A 22015-nucleotide genomic window follows, 5' to 3' on the forward strand; every position below is an offset into this window, starting at 1 on the left:
ATTAGTTGTTGATTTTCTTTCAGTTTGGCAAGATGAGATCCACTCATGAATGTAGTGTAAATTAAACTCAGCATTGTATTTAAATGTGTTGATTTCTTAGTGAACTGAATCTCTTTCATACACCAACCTCTCAGCAAAAAAAAAAAAAAAATCATGTTCAGACCATCATGCAAAGGGCATCAAGATTCTGAGTGAACAGGCTGCACCAGCAGCTTTCTAGTAGTGAATGCCACGAGGCTGTTGCATAATGAACAATATGAATGGTACAAATTTGGGGAGCAGATGGGTGAGGGAGCAATTTGCACTTTGAGGCTCAAGCTTCTAGTTGAGAAAATGATAATTGGGTTCTGCGTCAGAATGTGTAACTTTTCATGTTTACTCAAGGTTAACAAGATCTCTTCGCTAAAATCATCATTTTCTTAAAAGTGAAATCTGTAATCTACATCCTATGGGTGAGCAATCTATACTTATTGATAGAAATTAGAACACTTGTAATAGAGCACATACTGGAGAATGGGATGAGAAAGAATTTAGGGAAATCACTTAAGAAGGTTTCATTCTTGTATCTTTTACAAGCCAGGCCACATTTCCCATCTTTTCAATCCCTCTCCACACCCTCATTTTCACTTCCTTTTCCTCCCTGTACTTCCCCCTCCCCCATTCTTTAGAAAATCAGAGATGGTCTAGAGGAACTTTCAACAGGTCCTTACCAAACATTGTAAGGAGTGCACAGACAAATGTAGATGATGTATGAAAAGTTTCAGTGGCAGCATAAGAAAGAAAGTGTCCAAAGTCTGACAAAGACATTCCCAGGGAAATCATTACAGGGAAACTATTGTTAAATTGACAAATAAAGTAAGGGTTTTCCAGGAAGAAAATTCTCAGGAAGAACATTGCCAGCAGAGGGGAAAGCACTGATGTTGCTCCATTGGGGATTATACTAGTCTGGAAGCACTGGGATGAGAGGTGTGAGATAGGAGAGAGCAGAAGCTGAGGTTGGGAGTGAGGAGGAAGAGGAGGAGGGGGGAGGGCTAGGGCCGAGTTTAGGAGAACTTCTATGTCATGTCAGGGGAGGGTTAGCATTGAAATTGCTCTAGGTTGTTGGTCTAAAGTTATTGAATACTTGCAGATAGGATACTGACATCTTCAAATATATAATTTAGAATAATTCTCAGGGCAATATAAGATACCTCTGATAGACAATGAAATTATTTAGAAGGATTTTCAAATGATTAGAAGAAGAAATGATAAGGACAGTGCCAGAAACAGTGTCAAGAAGAACAGAGACAAATGAGTGGATTCAAGAACTCTTTCAGAGAGAAAATCTTAGAAAATATAGGATGAGGGGGATGAAGGGGAAATAGACAGCAGGAATAAATCCCAGGTTAGGTAGATGAATCGTGGTGCTCTTATTTGATAATGTAAAGTAAAAGATATTTTCAGATTACTGAGTGTTAGGAGCCCATGAGAAATTCAGGTGATGTTTAGTAGGATGTCTATTGTACTGTTCTGGAACTCATGAACAAGTCTGGGTTGGATATATGACATGGACACAAACAGAGCTGCAGAGGTCTGAGGGGTGAGCTGACATCACAAAAGACACAAAGCACTTGGGAGCAAAGAGCAGATGATTATTTGCTCAATAAAAAAATAATCTTTTATAAATGCTTATTTCTTGATTTTCTGTTTTTTTTTTTAGGTAAGCTCTAAATTTAGGTTGTTTATTTTTAGTCCCAGAACTGAATCTGTGTGCATAAGAGCACTAGTAGAACAATAGTGTAACTTTAGACAAATAAATTAGTTCATGTGTATTTACAGAAGTCTTAAATGAGAGAAGTGCATATTTTTCAGAAGACAGATGCTGAAATACTCCGAAGTAGTAAATCTGCAAAACTTCTAATACTGAATTGTGTCCGAAATCAAGTAGGAAAATGTACTAATCTTTCTTTGCCCTTTCAATGTGTGGTGTTAAAAATTATATGATCATTGTATCAGCCCTCTCTAATAATAGAGCAGTAATGTCAAGAATCCCTTTGTATGACTTGTGGCTTTTACAGCACCTAATGCTATTGCATACTTAATAACATAGATTTTAAAGTTGTCTGCCTCAAGTGTACTAATTAGTACTAAAATAAAGTTGTTGCTTTAGAAGCAAATTAAGAGTTTTGGTGTTTTTATAAATAAAATCAAAATATTCTTACATCTGTCTTGCAAGAAAACAATGAATAATTATGCTTGGAAGTGCATATCCATAAAATTTTGGAAAGACAATTTATGAAAGTTAAAACATTTTTTATATTTGATTTAAAATTTTATTATACCTTTAAGTATAATGTATTTGCACTTATGTTTAAGTACATATGTATATGTTATGTATATATATGCAGAACAGCTAAGTATATATTTTTAGTATGTATATATTTATAGTATATATATGATATATATGTGTGTGTATTTTATATATAGCAAGTATAAACAAAGTATGAAAGTAACATGTTAATTTACACAATGATTAGTGGAAAAGCCGGGGCATTCAAAGCAATTGAGAATAAATGAGGCAGGGGGGAGATGTTTAGGAATATAATCTTATCACTGTGTAAGAATGAATATATGATTCTTCATTTGACTTGAAAAATGTTTTTTTGAAAATGGGAATACTAATTCAGTTGCTATACAGTATTTACGGGCATGTTTCCAGAATAGTAATTTAATACATATGAACAGGTCGCCTGGGTGGCTCAGTTGGTTGGGTGACTGCCTTCAGCTCAGGCCATGATCCTGGAGTCCCAGGATGGGGTCCTGCACCCGGCTCCTTGCTCAGCAGAGGGTTTGCTTCTCCTTCTGACTCCCCCCCCCCTCTCTCATTCTCTCTCAAATAAATAAATAAAGTCTTTAAAAAAATACGTGTGGACAGTTTACTGTTAAGGGTTTATTGAACAATTCTTTTTTCTCCTTGAGAGTTCTCCTATGGGTTTGGCCTAATGCCATACCCAACATTTATCTCAGACCCACCACCTTTGAGTTGCCATACCATCCAGTGTACCTCTTAACTACTAAAATAATCCCACTTTTTCTTCTTTGTTTTTGGGAAATAATCCAACTGGTTTCTGGGAATGAAAAAAGTTCAGTGGGAAAATAAGGATAATGAAGGAAGCCCTCAAGAGTAAAGAAGAAAAGCAGTATGGAGAGTTCCTTAGCTGGTGTTTCAACAGGTGTTGCAACAGGGTGTTCCAGCAGGTCCACTCTGGGACACTGGCTACTCAGTTAAACCAGCGTGAAGGGAGCATGTGCAGAGGTGCACCTTACTGTGTTAACAACGTCAGAGAGAAACGTGCTGAGGGGACAAGCGGGTGGTACAATTGGTCCTTATATCTTTTTCACATTTCCTATCTACCTAATGTTAGCTCTTTTTTGGTTATTAGAGGTAATGCATCAGATGAGGTGAAAAAGTGTTAAAATTTTCAAAGAAGGTGAAAAAGGGTCAAGGAACAATAGGAGCCAGAAATGACATAATAAGACTTCGGGAGAAAAAGAATCTTAGCAGGTCTTCCCTTCCGGGAGAAGGGACGCAGTCAGTCTTAGCACTCAACTTTAATAGAAGTATAAATGGGAAGTTGAACGTGGTCTCATCAAAGTCTTTAGCGAAGCAATAGTGAAGCAGCAGTTTTCCCCAACTGCATATATACACATAAACCTATATACGTATCAAAAGAAGTCTAAAGTTTAAGGATAAAAACTTTGGAAGTGCCATAAATTATAAATTTATTCCTAAAGGATCTTCTATTGAGATCTTCTGATTTATGTCATTTAATATTCTCCCATCCCAACAACTAGAATCACTGTATAATGAAAAATATTAATTTGGAGAACTGTGTAATCTAAAAATAACTTTAGTTATTATAATTCAGGCAGTCTAACCCCTTAGAAATATATATATATATATGTAGTCTATAGTGGAAACAATAAGACAAACTTTGATTACTAGAAGGATTTTTAGACATGACTAATTAAATTCACAGTAGTTTTTAGAATTCATGTATCAAAATTTCAGCATAAAATATTTCCTTAGGGATGCCTGGGTGGCTCAGTTGGTTAAGCAGCTGCCTTCGGCTCAGGTCATGATCCCAGCGTCCTGGGATCGAGTCCCACATCAGGCTCCTTGCTTGGCGGGGAGCCTGCTTCTCCCTCTGCCTCTGCCTGCCATTCTGTCCGCCTGTACTCGCTCTCTCTCCCTCTCTCTCTGACAAATAAATAAAATCTTTAAAAATATATATGTATATTTCCTTAGATGCAAATGCAAATTTTAGAACTTAATGGGAAATAATATTTCAAGAATAATCCTTGAACAAAATTTTTTTAAAAATCCAGCTAGACTAATTGTTTTAGGTTTTAATATTTAATTGAATGCTTAAATATTTAATCAAAATCTGAGTTACAAAGAGCATTGATAACTTAGCTTTGAATTTTAAAAATATCCACAGACTTCTTAATCTTTCATTTTTCCCTTCCTTTTCTTTAACTGCAAATTCTCTCCTAACACTCTTCCTGCATTTCTCAAATGTACACATTTAAAAAATAGTACATGTTTGCATTTATTATGCTAAATATAGACTTGTGTCCTCTGTTTTTAATTTTTTAAGTGACTCTAAGTTCTTATATTTCATTTCCTATAAACTATAATTACTTCTGTTCACACATACCAGTTTGTAATAATTTTTTTAAATTCATGTATGACCTTTAAGTTTTTCTCTTCGTGGATCTAAGACTTTAAAGTAGGTTTCCCATTGGAATATTGACAAATATTGACAAATATTACTGTAATAATCTATCTGCTCCAAGTCTCATTGTAGGTTCTAGGTCAAAAACAAAAACAAACTAATAAACCTGGAAAACGTCATTTATTAGCTCATGTATACCTAACACTGACCTTTATTGAAAAAAAACAAAACAAAAAAGAGTAGGCAGATAATGATCATCAAGGCTAAGGGAAGCTTTGTACAAATAGGAAGTTGTGCTGGGGAAACAATAAAATGTTACAAATAATCTCAAAAGCAGAACAAGTACTTATTTATCATCCATCATGCATCAGGCACCTTGTCTCTCCCATACAGTAATGAGGATCATGTCCTTCCAGAGCTTACAGTATGTTAATAAATACAAATAATTAAACAATGGTCAAAAAATAGGGTATTAAATGTTAAGATATGTACAGGAAACTATGAGAATATACATCAAATGCATATAATTTAGTCTGGAGTGGAGAATGGTTAAGGAAATATTTTCCACCAAATGCATTTAACTAGCCTTCTCAAACATAAGCAAGAGTTAAATAGGAGAAATGAAAGGGAAGAATATCAAGCCAAGCCAAACATACAATTAGATATGAGGCAAGAGAAAGCATGACACATTTGAGAAAATGAATAAAGTTTAGGTTATCTGCATCATTACAATCATGGTGGTGGGGGGAAGAATGAAGAGGAACCAAGACACAAAGGGTCTGGTCAGAGATGGTCAAAGATTTAAGCAAGGAAAAACCCCTACACAGAAATATGTAGTGAATAATGTGGCATGATATCAGATTTAGACAATCACTGTGGTCATGATATGGAGAATGGACTTTGGCAGGCAAAGCTAGAAACAGACAAACAAGTGTTGAGGGAATCCATGACCACAGGATCGGTCTGCAGATACGTAGATGAATTCAGAAATAATTATGTGGTAAATTTGACAGGTTGAAATGAGAGTTTGAGTATCATGGGTGAAAAGAAAGAAGTCATGGTTGACTCCAGGGACTCTGGTTGGACTAATGGGCGCATTGCTGTCATTCACTAAGCTAATGAGTTTCATTTTAACATGTGAAAGCTAAGGGGCTTTGAGGTGTCCAGTTAGAGATGTACAGTGGCCAAAACCTATAATAAGTTCTGGGTTAGAAATATGGGTTTGGGAGTTACTAATAAATTGATGACAATAGAACTTACAGTGTAGGTGAGTTTAGCCAAGAATTGTGTATGATTGAGAATTCACTTAAAACTCTGAGGAATGTCAGTACTGAAGAGATCAGAAGAGAGAAGAGATCCTTCAGAAAAAACTGAGGAACAACGGCAGGCAACGTAGATACAGGTTCAAGAGAGCATTGTGTCATAGATGCTGAGGTTAGAGAATATTTCTAGAGGAAAGAACAGGTCGATAATGAGCAACACTGCTGAGAGTTAAAATGAAACCTAGAATATCTTCATTGTGTTTCGCCAGAGGAAAGGCATTTATGACGTTGTGAGAACAGTGAAATAGGAAAAGCAGAAACCAGATTTTAGAAGAACCTGGAGTAGGAGGTGAAAAGAAGAAAGTACAAGTAGAAACAATTTCTAGGAGGTTTGACTTAAAAGAGGTGGGAGAAACTGGGCAGAAACTGGAAGCCACATGTGGTTCGGGGAAAATTTTCTTGTGCTCTTGCATGTTTTGTTGCTGAAAGAAAAGGAGATAGAAGAAAAGAGGGACCAGAACGGAGATGATAGAGGAGGGACTGTCCTAGAAAAAAATGAAAAGAGAGGCAATCCCAAATGTAGCACTTAGAAATTTTATTTAGACAGACAGAGGGATACCCTGTCTGGAAATAGGGAGTGAGGAAAAAGAAATAAGATGCAGACAATTGTGTAAACTCAGTAGTAGAAAGTCAATGAATAATAAATATATCATCTATCTGATGGCTTCTTTAAAAAAAAGAAAAACTCCTTTGCTAATGGTGAATGAGAAGTGTAGGGAATTTTTTTAATTAATTAATTAACTAATTAATTAATTAATCGACTTTTTAGAGTGGGAGGAGGGGCAGAGGAAGAGGGAGAAAGAAAGAATCCCAAGCTGACTCCTCCCTCCACCAGAACAGAGCTCAATGCCATGACCCGGAAGCTTAACAGACTGAGCTGCCCAGGTGCCCCTGGGACAGAATTATTGAGTAGACAAAGGGACAGCTGTGTCTAAAATAGCCACCATAATGCACAGGAGATAACTGTGGAAATATAGCACCAGTGACCGGGTAGAGCTAGGGCGATGAGTTGAGGCTGATTGCCCGAATTGAGAGTGACACAAATCAACACCATTATCATCATTATCACCATATTTGTTGTAAAAATAATGTGTTTCAACAAAATACATAAATTAAAAAGTCCTTGTGAATGGTTTTTACAGGAAGGATAAACTGGGATCAGTTTAGAGGTCAGTTTCTGCAGAAAGCACGCGTTGACAAATCCAGTAACTCTGATTGCAACACTTTTCAGAAAACACACCCTTCTTTGTTATCACAGCACAGGCATTATCTTCAGCTTGGCCCAGGACTTGAAATCTGTGGAAAAGTTAACAAACATTCTGTTCTCATTCAGGTGAAAACATAACTGTGTGTATTTTGTATGTTTTCTCTCAGACAAAGAACACCTGTTAAAAAATGACTTCTTTAATGAAGGTAGTTGATCCAAATAGTTTCTTAAACAAAAATGGTCATTTTTAAATGGAAAGGCTGTATGGAATTAAAATAAAAATGTGAATAAAAAGCACTGATTTCCCAGTTCCATGTGATCATACAAAATTAAAGATCTTACTATTATCTGGTATGGTCTAAAAGTCTGTGTTCCCCCCAAAATTCGTATGTTAAAAATCATAACCCATAAAAGTGATGAATTAGGAAGTGGGGCCTTTGGGAGGCATTTAAATCATGAGGTGGAACCCTCATTAATTCTTTATTAAAAAGACTCTAGAGAGATCCCTAACCCCTTCCACTATGTTCTCACATGGCTACAAACCAGGAAGAGGGCCCTCACCAAAACATGACCATGCTGAGGCCTTGATCTTGGAGACTCATTTTCCAGAAGAGTAAGAAATAAAATTCTGTTGCTTGTAAGCTACCCAATCTGTGGTATTTTGTCATAGTAGCCCAAATGGATTAAGACAGAGGACAGTCCTGCCCTTTTAGGAGAAAAACTCATTTTATTACTCCAAAGATTCTCGATTCAATTTTTTGAATATCTGCAACAATGGAATGATATCAACTTTATAACAGACAATATCATATTTATCATTCTAAGATTTAGAAATATCAACACATCTAAAAATATGTATGTTTTTCAAAAAGTATTAAATCAATTTTCTGTAGAAAATAAACTATTACCCTTTTCATTTTCCTGACCCAAATCCCAAGTGTCACACCTTTTAAAAATATTCCTTCATGGGTGCCTGGGTGGCTCAGTGGGTTAAAGCCTCTGCCTTCGGCTCTGGTCATGATCCCAGGGTCCTGGGATTGAGCCCCGCATCGGGCTCTCTGCTCATCAGGGATTCTGCTTTCTCCTCTCTCTCTCTGCCTGCCTCTCTGCCTACTTGTGATCTCTGTCTGTCAAATAAATAAAATCTTTAAAAAAATATGTATTCCTTCACTGTTTGCCTATAAGAAGCCTCCTTACTTCTATAAGAGATCCTAAGAAAGAACAGTATATCTACACTGTACATGTTAAATGTGGCAACAGTAACTCCAGACAGTATGAGGGAAGGAGTTAAAGTCTTCCTCACTTTTAAATGTTTTAAACTCATATAGACACCTCAGCAAGGGAATTTCCACACATTTGTGTATATGTGGGTGTATCCAAATACTTTACCCTGTACACAAAAGAAGAAAAACTCCCCTAAGTTCTGTTTTTCCATATTTTTTGTTTATTTTTCCATATTTTAAGCCAACTTCTCTTGTCTTAAACAAATAAGCCACAAGGCACCTTAAAAAAATCAGAAAAAAAACCCTCAATTTTAAAAACAAGACTGGCAAATTAATAATTCTAAGCAAGTTTGCAAGTGGGTTGACAGCATCACTTTAAAAATATGGTGATACATTTCTATTAAAAATAATCAAAGCTGGGATGCCTGGGTGTGGCTCAATTGGTTAAGCCTCTGCCTTCAGCTCAGGTCATGATCCTGGGGTCCTGGGATCGAGTACTGCATCGGGCTCTCTGCTTATTGAGAAGCCTGCTTCTCCCTCTCCCTCTGCCTGCCACTCCCCTACTTGTGCTCTCTCTCTGTCTCTCTTTCTGCCAAATAAATAAATAAATAAAATCTTAAAAAAAAAAAAGAATCAATATTAAGTATGGTAAGTTTTAAAATTAATTTAGTGTTTGCTATACAAAGAGTATGATGGCATGGGTGGGTATGGAGTTTAAATTTTAACAAGAAATATTGTAAGTAGTCTCTGGATAAAAATATTCATTTGTAGGGTGACTTTCTCTGTTTCAGAGCATTTTTCCCCCCTACTCTCACCCAGTCTATCACTCCAAAGCATCTATAGTCTTCCTAAATCCCCTTAACTTCACATCTCTTTGAAAGACACAACAAAATTCCACATTTTCAAGAAGTGTAATTAACTTTTTTTTTTTTTTTTACAAAGTTGATTTGTCAGGGAAGCAGAGCTTTTTTTTTTTTTTTAAGATTTCGTTTATTTGACAGAGATCACAAGTAGGCAGAGAGGCAGGCAGAGAGAGAGAGAGGAGGAAGCAGGCTCCCTGCTGAGCAGAGGGCCCGATGCGGGGCTCGATCCCAGGACTCTGAGATCACGACCCGAGCCCAACCAAGGCAGAGGCTTAACCCACTGAGCCACCCAGGCGCCCCTGTAATTAACTTTTGATAATTCCTGAAACCTGGATGCCTAGAGTAGAAAGTTTCACCCTGGACCCCCAGGAGCTTCTGTCTGTGTTTTGGGGATTAATGCCTAACCTCCAAAGATTTTAGCACTCTCTATCCATGGAATTCAAACAGAAATGAATGAAGTACATAAAAGTAGATACACATAATGCTGACTGGGTGACTGTATTTAAAAAGAGTCAAATGATATTTGTATTATGTACAAAATATTCCATAATATTTACCAATAATTGAAGTCTTCCTACTAATCAAAATAAGGATTGTTTAGTAAACACAGGCTCTTGTCAGTGCAGTAAAGTGGAAAGGGGCACCTGGGTGGCTCCATCAGTTAAGTGTCTGACTCTTGATTTCCGTTCAGGTCATGATCTCAGGGTTGTGAGATCAAGCCCCATATAGAGCTCTGTCCTGAGTGTGGAACCTGCTTAAAATTCTCTCTCTTCCTCTCCCTCTGAAACTCTCTCCCACCTTGAAAAAAGAAAAAAAGAAGGTCACAACAAACAGAAACAATAACATATAATTACCCATAGCTCTTCTTGAAGTAGAGCTCATTTTAGGAATGATTCAAGTTAAATTGGCCTTAAATTTTCAAGCAACCGATAAATTTTGTCAAAACTTCAAAATATCAAATTACTTCCAAAGTCCAAAAATTTTATTTAAGGGCCAAATAATCAACTTCCATAAAAGTAAGTGCTTTTACCAAAATATAAAACTTCGCTTCATAGAATTGCGACTGCCAAACCCACACGATTTATGAATTAATTAAAATTATAAGCAGAATAGGCTTCTAAATTTCTAAGTTTGTTGTCTCCTCTGTATAGGGGGAAAAAGTACTCATATAAAAAAGTACTCGCTACAAATTATCAACTGTGTCATTTATTACTAATGTAGTTAAGTAATAATGAAAGGATAGGTTAGGTAAGTGTGAAAGATGATTCTGGAAAAGTTTGAGAAATAAAGGTAAACTTTTCTAGTTGAACATACAGCTCTCAATTTACTCACCCCAAGTAGTTAGACCTATTACTGTGGCAATGAGTATAACCAGCACAGCACAGCTTAGTCTCAGAGCAGTGCGATGCCACTTGGGACATTTAGGGTAATCTGTAATAAATAACTTTTCCTTCTGAAACATTTAGACATTTAAAACAAACTTGAAATGCGTCATAGAAATGTAAAATTCTGAGGGTGCACATTTTCTTAAGTAGGGGAAGAAACATACAATCTCTGTTTAAATTACCTTGAGATGAACACATGCTTAATTATCTTTAAAGAATTGGATTTATTGATGCTACGAGGTTAATATGTTTTATTTCCTATTTATTAAATATCCTTCTTATATAACACTTCCATTCAAAAACTACAATTCACAAACAGTGAAACTGGTGGATTATTAGTTGATCAGCTGGTTATTCAAACAATTGCCACTGAAATTTGTCAACTACCTTCATTTAGGTTTTTTCTGAATCACACACATATTACTCAATGGGAATAAAGCCTGGGAAGGCAAAATATGAGTAATGCCAAAATAACTGAATAATAGTAAAAATGAGTGCCAAAAAGAGAAACATAAGCAAGACTGAGTATTGCAGCCATCTTCTCAAACCTTATTTGAAATAGGAGTTTTATATTTATATCAATTCATGAAACAAACCTCAGATGCTAACCTTTATAATTACATACTTTGCTTTAATAAAATAGCATTATAACACTTTCAAAATCTTCAACCCAGGTCAAATCAAATCTGACCCATTACATTCAATTTAACAAGAACTATATAAACATCATTTAAAAGTAAGATAAAACATTTTCTGATTAAGGAGATTCTAGTTGAAGTCCTTAAAGGTTCTCATTAAAAGTCTAGGATTAAAAGACCCACAGAAAATTCTAACTGTATTACAATCTGTGGTCTAATGGAGGGTTATGGGTTCTTTCTTACCTTTGCATGCCCACTTGTGTTGGCAATGATAGGAATGCTTTCTTAGCTTCTGCATCATTGATCTCTCTGTGTTCTGCGTCTGTCCAAACATCCTGTAAATAGAATAATCCATATTTGAATGAGATGGAAAGAGAGACATTACCTGATCAAAAGCAGAGTCAGTCTCTACAAACTGTGACATTGAAATAAACCCAATGCTGAAAACCACAAAGGATGTGATTCATGAGTGAGTTGAGCTTCATCTTTTTTAAATAATCTATTCCTTTTAGGATAGTTTTAGACTGGCAGAAAAACTGTGAAAGTAGTAGAGAAAGTTCCCATATACATCATACCCAATTTCTCCTATCATTACCACGTTACATTAGTATGGTGTGTCAAAATTAATGAATCAATATTCATGCATTACTATTAATTAAAGTCTTTACTTAATTCATTTTTCAACTAACACCTTTTCTTAGTTTTTCCTGAATACATTTTTCTATTCAAGGACCACATTCAGGATACCACAGTACCTTTATTCTTCACGTCTTTTCGGATAATCTTGGCTGACAGTATCTCACCCTTTCCTTGTTTTTTGATGTTTGGCTTTTTTTTTTTACAGTTTCAAGAAAAGTGGGTCAGATAGCTTGTAGAATATTCTCAAATCAGGGTAGTCTGATGTTTTTCTCATCATTACACTTAAGGTAAAGTTTTTGGAGGAAGATCACAGAGAAGAATTGACATTCTTATCACAATTTATAAAGAGTGCATACTACCAACATGCCTTATCGCTGCTGTTAATTTTGATCACTTGACTGTAGTAGTGTTTGTGGTTTATGTACTATAATGTTACTCTTTTTTCCTCCATTTCCATACTGTACCCTTTGAAAGGAAGTTAATATGTGCAGCCCACATTTAAGAAGTGGAGAGTTAGGGGCTCCTGGGTGGCTCAGTTGTCAAGTGTCTGCCTTTAGCTCAGGTCATGATCCCAGGGTCCTGGGATCAGATCGAGCCCCACATCAGGCTCCCCGCTCAGCAGGAAGCCTGCTTCTCCCTCTGCCACTCCCCCTGCTTGTGTTCCCTCTCTCACTGTATCTCTCTCTGTCAAATAAATAAATAAAATCTTTAAAAAAAGAAGCATAGAGTAATACCATTTCTCTTTCACAACAGGGTTTCTACATGAATTATTTAGAAATCTTCTACAGGTGATTTTTGCCTAATCTCCCATTTACTTCTTTATCAAGCGTTTATATCAGTAAAACTGATTCATATTTATTTGATATTTTCTGTTATAATCCAATACTACTTTATTTATTTTGTTATTCCCATTGTCCCAGCTTTGGCCATTGGAACTCCTTCAGTTGGTTCCATGAGTTCACACTGATGTCTCCAACTTTAATAAATTATAACATGGATCATGTTAACCCTTACCCTTGCATTTCTATTACCTCCTGTTCCAGTAATGAGAAACATGGCTACCACCATCACCATTCATTTACTTAATTATTCAATTCCAGTATATATATTTTGTGGTTTTAGGATTTTTGTTCCATACCCTGTGGGAAATTACCATTGACAGTGCTATGTACAGTTCCTTTTGTTATTAGTCTTACAAGCTAAGATGACACATTTCTAAGATTACATAGACTTTATCTCCATACCCTTCAGTGAGGCCGCTTCATACCTCTTCAATACAGTCAGAGTCTTTTAGCAGTTTTTGCATTTCATGCTGAAGTACCATAGCCTCCAAAATTACTTTTTTAATTTGCATACATCAAGGTTCACTCTGCCATAAAGTTCTGTGGGTTTTGACTTAAACATAATGTCATGAATCCACCATTATAATATCATACAGAATAAGTTCACTGTCTTAAAATTTAAATCCCTTGTACTCCACTGAAATAGAGAAGACTTGGGAGTAAGAGATTGAGGAGACATAATTGGAAAAAGAATGATCTGATTCTGGACATAAGTTTGAGATGCCTATTAGATATCCAGAGGGAAATGTCATATAGGCAGACAGATATTTGTACCAGGAAGTCAGGAAAAAGAATGAGCTCTAGAAAGTGCTTAAAGCGGGCTGAGTCCTGTCCCTTGAGGAACTTTGACAGTTGGAGCTAAAACAGAGGGACTATGGGATGCCTGGGTGGCTTAGTGTGTTAAGCCTCTGCCTTCAGCTCGGGTCATGATCTTGGGGTCCTGGGATCAAACCCCACATGGGGCTCCCTGCTCAGTGGGAGCCTGCTCCCCCCTCCCCGCCATCACACCACACACGAAAATAGACTCAAATGGATGAAGGACCTCAATGTGAAAAAGGAATCCATCAAAATCCTTGAGGAGAACACAGGCAGCAACCTCTTTGACCTCAGCTGCAGCAACATCTTCCTAGGAACATCGCCAAAGGCAAAGGAAGCAAGGGCAAAAATGAACTATTGGGATTTCATCAAGATCAAAAGCTTCTGCACAGCAAAGGAAACAGTGAACAAAACCAAAAGACAACTGACAGAATGGGAGAAGATTTGCAAACGACATATCAGATAAAGGGCTAATGTCCAAAATCTATAAAGAACTTAGCAAACTCAACACCCAAAGAACAAATAATCCAATCAAGAAATGGGCAGAGGACATGAACAGACATTTCTGCAAAGAAGACATCCAGATGGCCAACAGACACATGAAAAAGTGCTCCATATCACTCGGCATCAGGGAAATACAAATCAAAACCACCATGAGATATCACCTCACACCAGTCAGAATGGCTAAAATTAACAAGTCAGGAAATGACAGATGCTGGCGAGGATGCGGAGAAAGGGGAACCCTCCTACACTGTTGGTGGGAATGCAAGCTGGTGCAACCACTCTGGAAAACAGCATGGAGGTTCCTCAAAATGTTGAAAATAGAACTACCCTATGACCCAGCAATTGCACTGCTGGGTATTTACCCTAAAGATACAAACGTAGTGATCCGAAGGGGCACGTGCACCCGAATGTTTATAGCAGCAATGGCTATGATAGCCAAACTATGGAAAGAACCTAGATGTCCATCAACAGATGAATGGATAAAGAAGATGTGGTATATATGCACAATGGAATACTATGCAGCCATCAAAAGAAATGAAATCTTGCCATTTGCGACGACGTGGATGGAACTAGAGGGTATCATGCTTAGCGAAATAAGTCAATCGGAGAAAGACAACTATCATATGATCTCCCTGATATGAGGAAGTGGAGAGGCAACATGGGGGGTTAAGGGGGTGGAGAAGAATAAATGAAACAAGATGGGATCGGGAGGGAGACAAACCATAGTAACTTATAATCTCACAAAACAAACTAAGGGTTGCTGGGGGGAGGGGGGTTGGGAGAGGGGGTGGGGTTATGGACATTGGGGAGGGTATGTGCTAAGGTGAGTGCTGTGAAGTGTGTAAACCTGGAGATTCACAGACCTATACCCCTGGGGATAAAAATATATGTTTATTAAAAAAAAAAAAGAAAATTTAAAAAAAAAAGAAATTAAAAATAGAGCTTCCCTATGACCCTGCAATTGCACTACTGGGTATTTACCCCAAAGATACAGATGTAGTGAAAAGAAGGGCCATCTGTACCCCAATGTTTATAGCAGCAATGGCCACCGTCACCAAACCGTGGAAAGAACCAAGATGCCCTTCAACGGACGAATGGATAATAAATCAAATCTTTAAAAAAAAAAAAAAGGCAAAATAAAAAGCTAAGATTGACCTCAAGATCATTCAGTAACTAAGAATTGTTTGTATTCTTATGCTTATCAGAGATCATTTCTGTCTAAGTAGCAGAGATCATTTCTTTTCTGTCTTTGGATTTACATCATCTAGTAGAACACTTGATGAATGTAGCTTTAAAAATATGTATGTGTTTAGTAAACAAATACACAAGTGGGATTGACAAAGCCCAGTTGGTACAAAGTGCAGTTCATTTACACAAACACACTTATGATTGGAGGCAGAAAATGAAAAAGATGAGGTAGGTGTTCACTTATTTTGAAATAATAAAAACAGGTATTTTATTATTTATATCACTCATTTAAATAGTAGATATTATTTTTAAATTGTTCTGAGTATTTGTGGTATTAAATGGACACCTTGTTTCATTTAACCATTCAAACCACTTTATGACAGCTATTATCTCCAGTTTATACATGAGGAAACTAAGAGGCAGAGAGAACAAGTTACTTAATGTAGAACTGGATCAAGAATGTGGTTCTTGGGGCGCCTGGGTGGCTCAGACATTAAATATCTGCCTTTAGCTTAGGTCATGATCCCAGGGTCCTAGGATCCAGCCCCGCACTGGGCTCTCTGCTCCACAGGAAGCCTTCTTCTCCCTCTCCCACTCCCACTGCTTAGGTTCCCTCTCTCACTGTCTCTCTCTCTGACAAATAAATAAATAAAATAAAAATAAAATAAAATAAAATAAAATAAATAATATAAAATATTATAATATATTATAATTATTATAATTATTATAATTATAATTATATAATTATATAAATTATATATATAATTTATATATATATAATTTATATATATAAATTATAATATTATAATATAAAAATAAATATAAAAATAAATAAAATAAAAAAAAATAAATAAAATAAAAAAAAGAATGGATCTCTACAGTCTCTTAAACACATGACTATAACATTTCTCAAAACAAGCAGACAAACACACACACACACACACACACACACATTTTCCCAAAGACATCTATTCTATACCATCTCAAAGTTTCAGTTTCTCTTGATCCTATGCGAAATTTTACCAGTGATTACTAATGTGTGAGTAATCACCTTTTCAATCACTTACTGTGCATTTGATTCAACCAAGAGTATTACCATATTCCTAATTACTTGTTATTAAGGAAACATTTTGATGGGTAAAATAATCAAAATGAGCACTAGGAACTTCAGGGTCTCCAAGATGAAGAGAGCAGAGCAAAGTGGTCTTTGGACAACCATTAAACAATTTAGTCCTGTGGAGGCTTGACCAAAAGATTCAAGAGGGAGAAATAAGTTATATAGAAAATGATTTTCTATAATTATCTAGAAAAGACACGAATCATAATGAAAAATGGATAGATTTACTGATAATCAAATGTGAAACATGTGTACATCATAGCAAAAATGAAAGAAAAAGAGCCACAAAACTGCATGGACTATTAAGGAGCTAGAAGTTTCTTTCCCTATTCAATACCATTTGCCGAATAGTCAAATAACAAAGCATTATTTGATGGCACGCAGATAACTTATTCAATGGCCAGAGAATGTAGAAGGGGAACAGGTGCTCTAAGGGCTCTTTCTTCTGAGAAGTAGAGGAGCATAGATGACAGGGCTGGGGGGCAAAACAACAGTGCTTAATGTTGGCCAGATTGCAGGAGGAGGACATGATTTCTAGGAGGGTAGGCCACATTCTTTTTTCTTCCTTATTTGGTCAAGGACTTCCTGTCACAATGCCTTTGAGGAGGAGATTTTGGTAAGTTAATGTAATATAATGAGGGAATATAATGAACTTTGGCCCACTTTGTCACCTTGGGCCTGTCTGGATCGATTTAGTTTCTTGTGGTCTGACATCAGTCTTATGTGAGCAGGAACACCACTAGGGAATATACTAGAAAAACACCCACCTTTTAGAAAAATTCTGGAGCTCTTTGGGGCTCATCTAGTGACAGAAACACAACTTATTGTATATTAGTTGATTGATTACATTTCCTCTTATACTTAAATTTCTTAACAGATCTATTGAGGTATAATTGACATAAAATAAAATATACATGTTTAAAGAATACAAATTGATAAATCTGATATACATATGCATCTGAACATATCTATTATCTTCAGTTTACTCCTGCTCTTCTGTGATCTTCCCAAATCTCTCTGCCCCACCTCAGACACTAGATTATGTCTTCCATCACTGTAGTTAGGTTTGAATTTTCTGGAATTTTATATAAATTGAATTACAAAGTATACACTTATTTTTCACAGATTTAGTTCATTCACTACAAATATTTTAAAACTGATTGGTGGTATTTTATATGTCAGATGTCATTGCTATTTTATCACTGAATAGTATTGTCTTATCCGAATATACCACAATTTCTTTAAATGATTCACTGGTTATTGGACTTTTGGCTTTTTCCAATTTTGGCTGATGGAAATAAATTTGCTATGAATATTCGTATACAAATGTCTGTATGAACATATGTTTCATTATTCCTAAATAAAAACCTAAGAGTGGAATTGTTCAGTTATATGAAATGCGTATGCTACCTTTTTAAAATAACTTTATGGAGATAGGATTTACATACCACAAAGTCCATCAGCTTAAAATGTTTTCTAGAATATTTACAGCGTTGTACAACCAAACATAAAACCTTGTAGCCATTAGCAATCACTCACACCCCTTCCACCTGAGTCCTTGCCTACCCCAAACCATAGGAAACTGATAATCTACTTACTGTCGCTACAGATTTGTTTATTCTAGATGTATTACATAATATCATTGTCTTTTTAAGAAAGAGCCAGACTGTTTTCCAAGGAGATTGTACCATTTTCTGTTCCCCCACCAACATCATATGAGTTCCAACAGCTGCATCATTTGTTGACAATTAATGTGGTCAACCTCCTTGATTTTGTACATGTCCTGGTCTCTAATTTTCATTTTCACTTTCTTAATGACTAATGATGATAAGATTCTTTTCATATGCTTATTTACCATCCATATATCTTTTTTTGTGAAGTGCCATTCAACTCTTTTTTTTCAATTGCTTGTTTTACTATCACTGTGTTTTGAGTGATATATATAATAAATATAAATATACATATTTATACATAATGGATGTAAAATATATTTTTTCTTCAAGTCCTTTATGAGAAATGTGATTTGAAAAAAATGTTTTTCCTAGTCCATGGCCTGTCTTTTCATTTCTTTAAGAGCATCTTTCTAAGCCTGTTCTTAATTTTGATGAGGTCCAATTTATTTATATATTTTTTTCTTTTATGTAGCAGGCATTTGGGATTGTATCTTAAAAAATCTTCACTTATCTCAAGCTCAAAAGATTTTTTCCTCTGTTTTCTTCTAGAACTATTACAGTTTAGGGCTTTATATTAGATCTATGACCCATTACAGATTAATTTAGAGATAATTAACTTTATCCTCAGGTTAATACTTATATATGATGTGAATTACACACTGAAGTTTATTATTTTTGTGTATTGATCTTATATCCTACAACCTGGCAAACTCATTTGTTGAAGGTAACAACTTTTTTCTGTTTTCTCTAGTATTCTCTACAAATCACCTACAATTCTGCCTTTCCAGTCTGGGTACCCTTTATTCCTTTTCTTTTTCTTGACCTACTGTAGTTCTTTTGTGTTCTATTTCATTGATTTTTCAGTTTTATCATAACCATTTCCTTTCTTTTGCTTACATTGGATTACACTTGCTTTTTTTTTTCTAATTTTGTAAGATGAAAACTATAATCCTTCATTAAAATCTTTCTTCTTTTTTAACATGGTATTTAGAGCTGTAAATTTTTCAGTAAGTACCACTTTACTGGCATCTTACAAATTTTTATGTTTGTGTTCATTTACAAATAGTTTCTAATTTTTTTCTTGATTTCTTATTTTATCCTGAAATGCCTTTCCTCTTGGAAAATTATTAAAAAATATTTGTTAGCAGGAAGGTAGGGGTGGTCCTGTATGTCCCAGTTGGTTAAGTGTCTGCCTTCATCTCAGGTTATGATCCCAGGATCCTGGGATTGAGCCCCACATTGGGCTCCCTGCTCAGCGGGGAGTCTGCTTCTCTTTCTACCCCTCCCTCCTGCTCTGCTCTCTCTCGCTATCTCTCTTTCTCAAATAAATAAATAAAAACCTTCAAAAGAATTATTTGCTACCTATTTTTCCAGGATAAATCCTAACTTACATCACACAAATAGAAAGAATGACTACTTTTAATTACTGGACTATACTAAGGAAATACATAGGATGAGATCAGAAATATGTGCACTTTTTTTTTTAACTTAAAATGTCCATTCAGATTCTTGATACATTTTGACACTATACTTTGGGAAAAAAACAAAAAGGTCTATAAGTCTCAAGTCAGAAGTGAGCACCTGAACTATTAATTTACATTTTTTTTCTCTAGCAAACAAGTGCAAATATTCTGTTGTTTTCTCTAGTCATTACTACATATTCTGAATAATCTTATGAAAGATAATGACATGGTCATCTTTGAAATAATATTTCTGAATGAAGGAGTTGATTTCTGGAGTAGTAGAGAAAGGAAGCACTTGTCAAAGAATCAACACAATTTCTGTGAAAAGGAAAGATAGCATCTCCTGTCCACACGTAACCTGTGTTACCTGATCATTAGAAAAAAGAAGAGCTTAGTCACAAGTTGTACAGGATTTAGTCATAGCAACTCACCATATATTGTAAAAATTTCCTTTGTTCTTTTCATGTTGTTGAAAACTTAAGACACTTGAAAATAAATCTTAAGCTAACCCAAAACTAAAACATGTTTTTAGACTTGTGTCTCATAACTCCTATGGTAACAACCTGTTAACATAAACAATTTGAGTTGTTGACCCTGAGATGGCAATATAGATTGAAACAATGTAGAAATAATTACAGTGTTATAAAACGTACTTTTGTAACTAAAGAAATCATAGAATTTGAGTGTGGGAAGAGATAATGAAATGGACTACATTTGTTTGTTACTTTGGAACTGAAATCAATGGTAAATATAAGCATTGCTCCAAATTTGTCTTCTTAACTTTTAAAAAAATGCAGATTACTAGTCCACAACCCAGAAGACTCTAATCCAATAGACTTGGGAAAGTACATAGGAAGATAGATAGATAGATAGATAGATGAATAGATGATAGATAAATGATAGATTTTTTTTTTTTTTTGAGAATCAGAAACAGAGAGCATTGTGGCGGGGGGGGGGGGGGGGGGTTGCAGAAGGGAGGGAAAGTGACAGAATCCCAAACAGACTCCACACTCAGTGAGGAGCCCAATGCCAGGCTCAATCTCAGGACCCTGAGATCATGACCTGAGCCAAAATCAAGAGTCTGACTCTTAACCAACTGAGCCACTGAGGCTCCCCTAGGGATATATATGTCAAACAAACAAAAAAATCCCTAGATTGTTGTGACACACATCATAATATAGAACCATTGATCTAAACTAATAGTTCATTTTTGAAAAAGAAAAGAAAAAAAAATGTGAAGGTATTAACTGGTCACCCAGATAGCTGTGATAAAAGAAGATGGCACACAATACTGCTCTATTAATTATGAGATATGTTTTTACAAAAGGGACCCTTTTACTTCAATAAATGTACTTTCACTAAAATTATATTGATAGCTTAAAAAGAAGCAAAATTGAGCATGTTACTATTTTTATTACCCCAAATATCTCAATCTTTACTAGGTAGATCATATGCCTGGTCATATTTTCCCTTGGTGCCCAAATCACAATATTGCAAGCTCTCTTTTTTACAGAAGAGAGTCAGCATTCACAAGGTCGCCCTTCCCAAATTTGATTCTGGGGAGATTTTTACCTTTTTTACACATATGCATTAAATGTTTATTATTTCACCCAGGATGGTTCTAGAAGGTAAAACTGAATTACAAGAAGTTGAGTAGCTTGCCCAGAGTCACACAGGAAATAAACTCAAAGTCAAGGCTTTCCCACACGCAGCCTGATTCCTACACTTACGTAATCCCACACTACCGTCTGGGGCCTAGGTGGTACTGGAGCTTTTGGCAAAACCACTCACCTCCTCAGCAAAGTGAAAGGAGCCCTCCCAATCCCTAGAGGTTGAGGTTCCACAGTCCCTCACCTCCCTGCTGGTTTTAAGGTGCTGTTGTTGAGGCACTTCCCTCAGGAAAGCCCTGCGGAGCCTACGGTTTGAAGCTGTCTTGTCAAATATGACTGGAGAGAATTTAACCACCAAGATTAATCCTTGTGAACGCCAAGGAGCTGAGAGAACCACAGTTAGTCATGTGGTATCCTTTTTATCCACAGGATAAAAAGCACCCTGGGTTGGGGATGGAGGGGGTGGGGGTACTTTTCTAGAAGATATCTCCTCTGAGTTGAGGAATTACAAAATGTCCCCCTTCTGGCCTGAGGTAGCACGCCCCCCCCCCAACACACACACCCATAACCCACCCGGATGCAAGACTTCTGGGTTTTCTTAAAATTGACCATTCCTCTCTCTGTTTTCTCCCATTATAGATGTAAGCTTATTTTTTTAATCCAAAATTGTTTGCTTTAAAAGTACCTTGGCCACGGACAACGTTCTAGCTAGAGTATTTCGCCTTAGAGACAGAGATTCTTTGCAACTGCCAACAACATATGGACTGTGTAGCCATAAGGATTAAATGATATTGTGCACAGGGGAAT

General features: G+C 36.1%; 1 long non-coding RNA gene across 1 annotated transcript; it reads right to left on the reverse strand.

The window, feature by feature from the left end:
- Nucleotides 1-4881: 4881 nt before the first annotated feature.
- On the reverse strand, nucleotides 4882-15015 carry LOC125106202 (uncharacterized). Its single transcript, XR_007129266.1, has 3 exons — nucleotides 15005-15015; nucleotides 14772-14773; nucleotides 4882-7336 (listed from the first exon to the last, which is right to left on the reverse strand). It is a non-coding gene; the product is annotated as an uncharacterized LOC125106202 (long non-coding RNA).
- Nucleotides 15016-22015: the final 7000 nt, after the last annotated feature.

The sequence above is a fragment of the Lutra lutra genome, chromosome 8, assembly GCF_902655055.1.
Source record: "Lutra lutra chromosome 8, mLutLut1.2, whole genome shotgun sequence".
Lineage (NCBI taxonomy): Eukaryota > Metazoa > Chordata > Mammalia > Carnivora > Mustelidae > Lutra > Lutra lutra.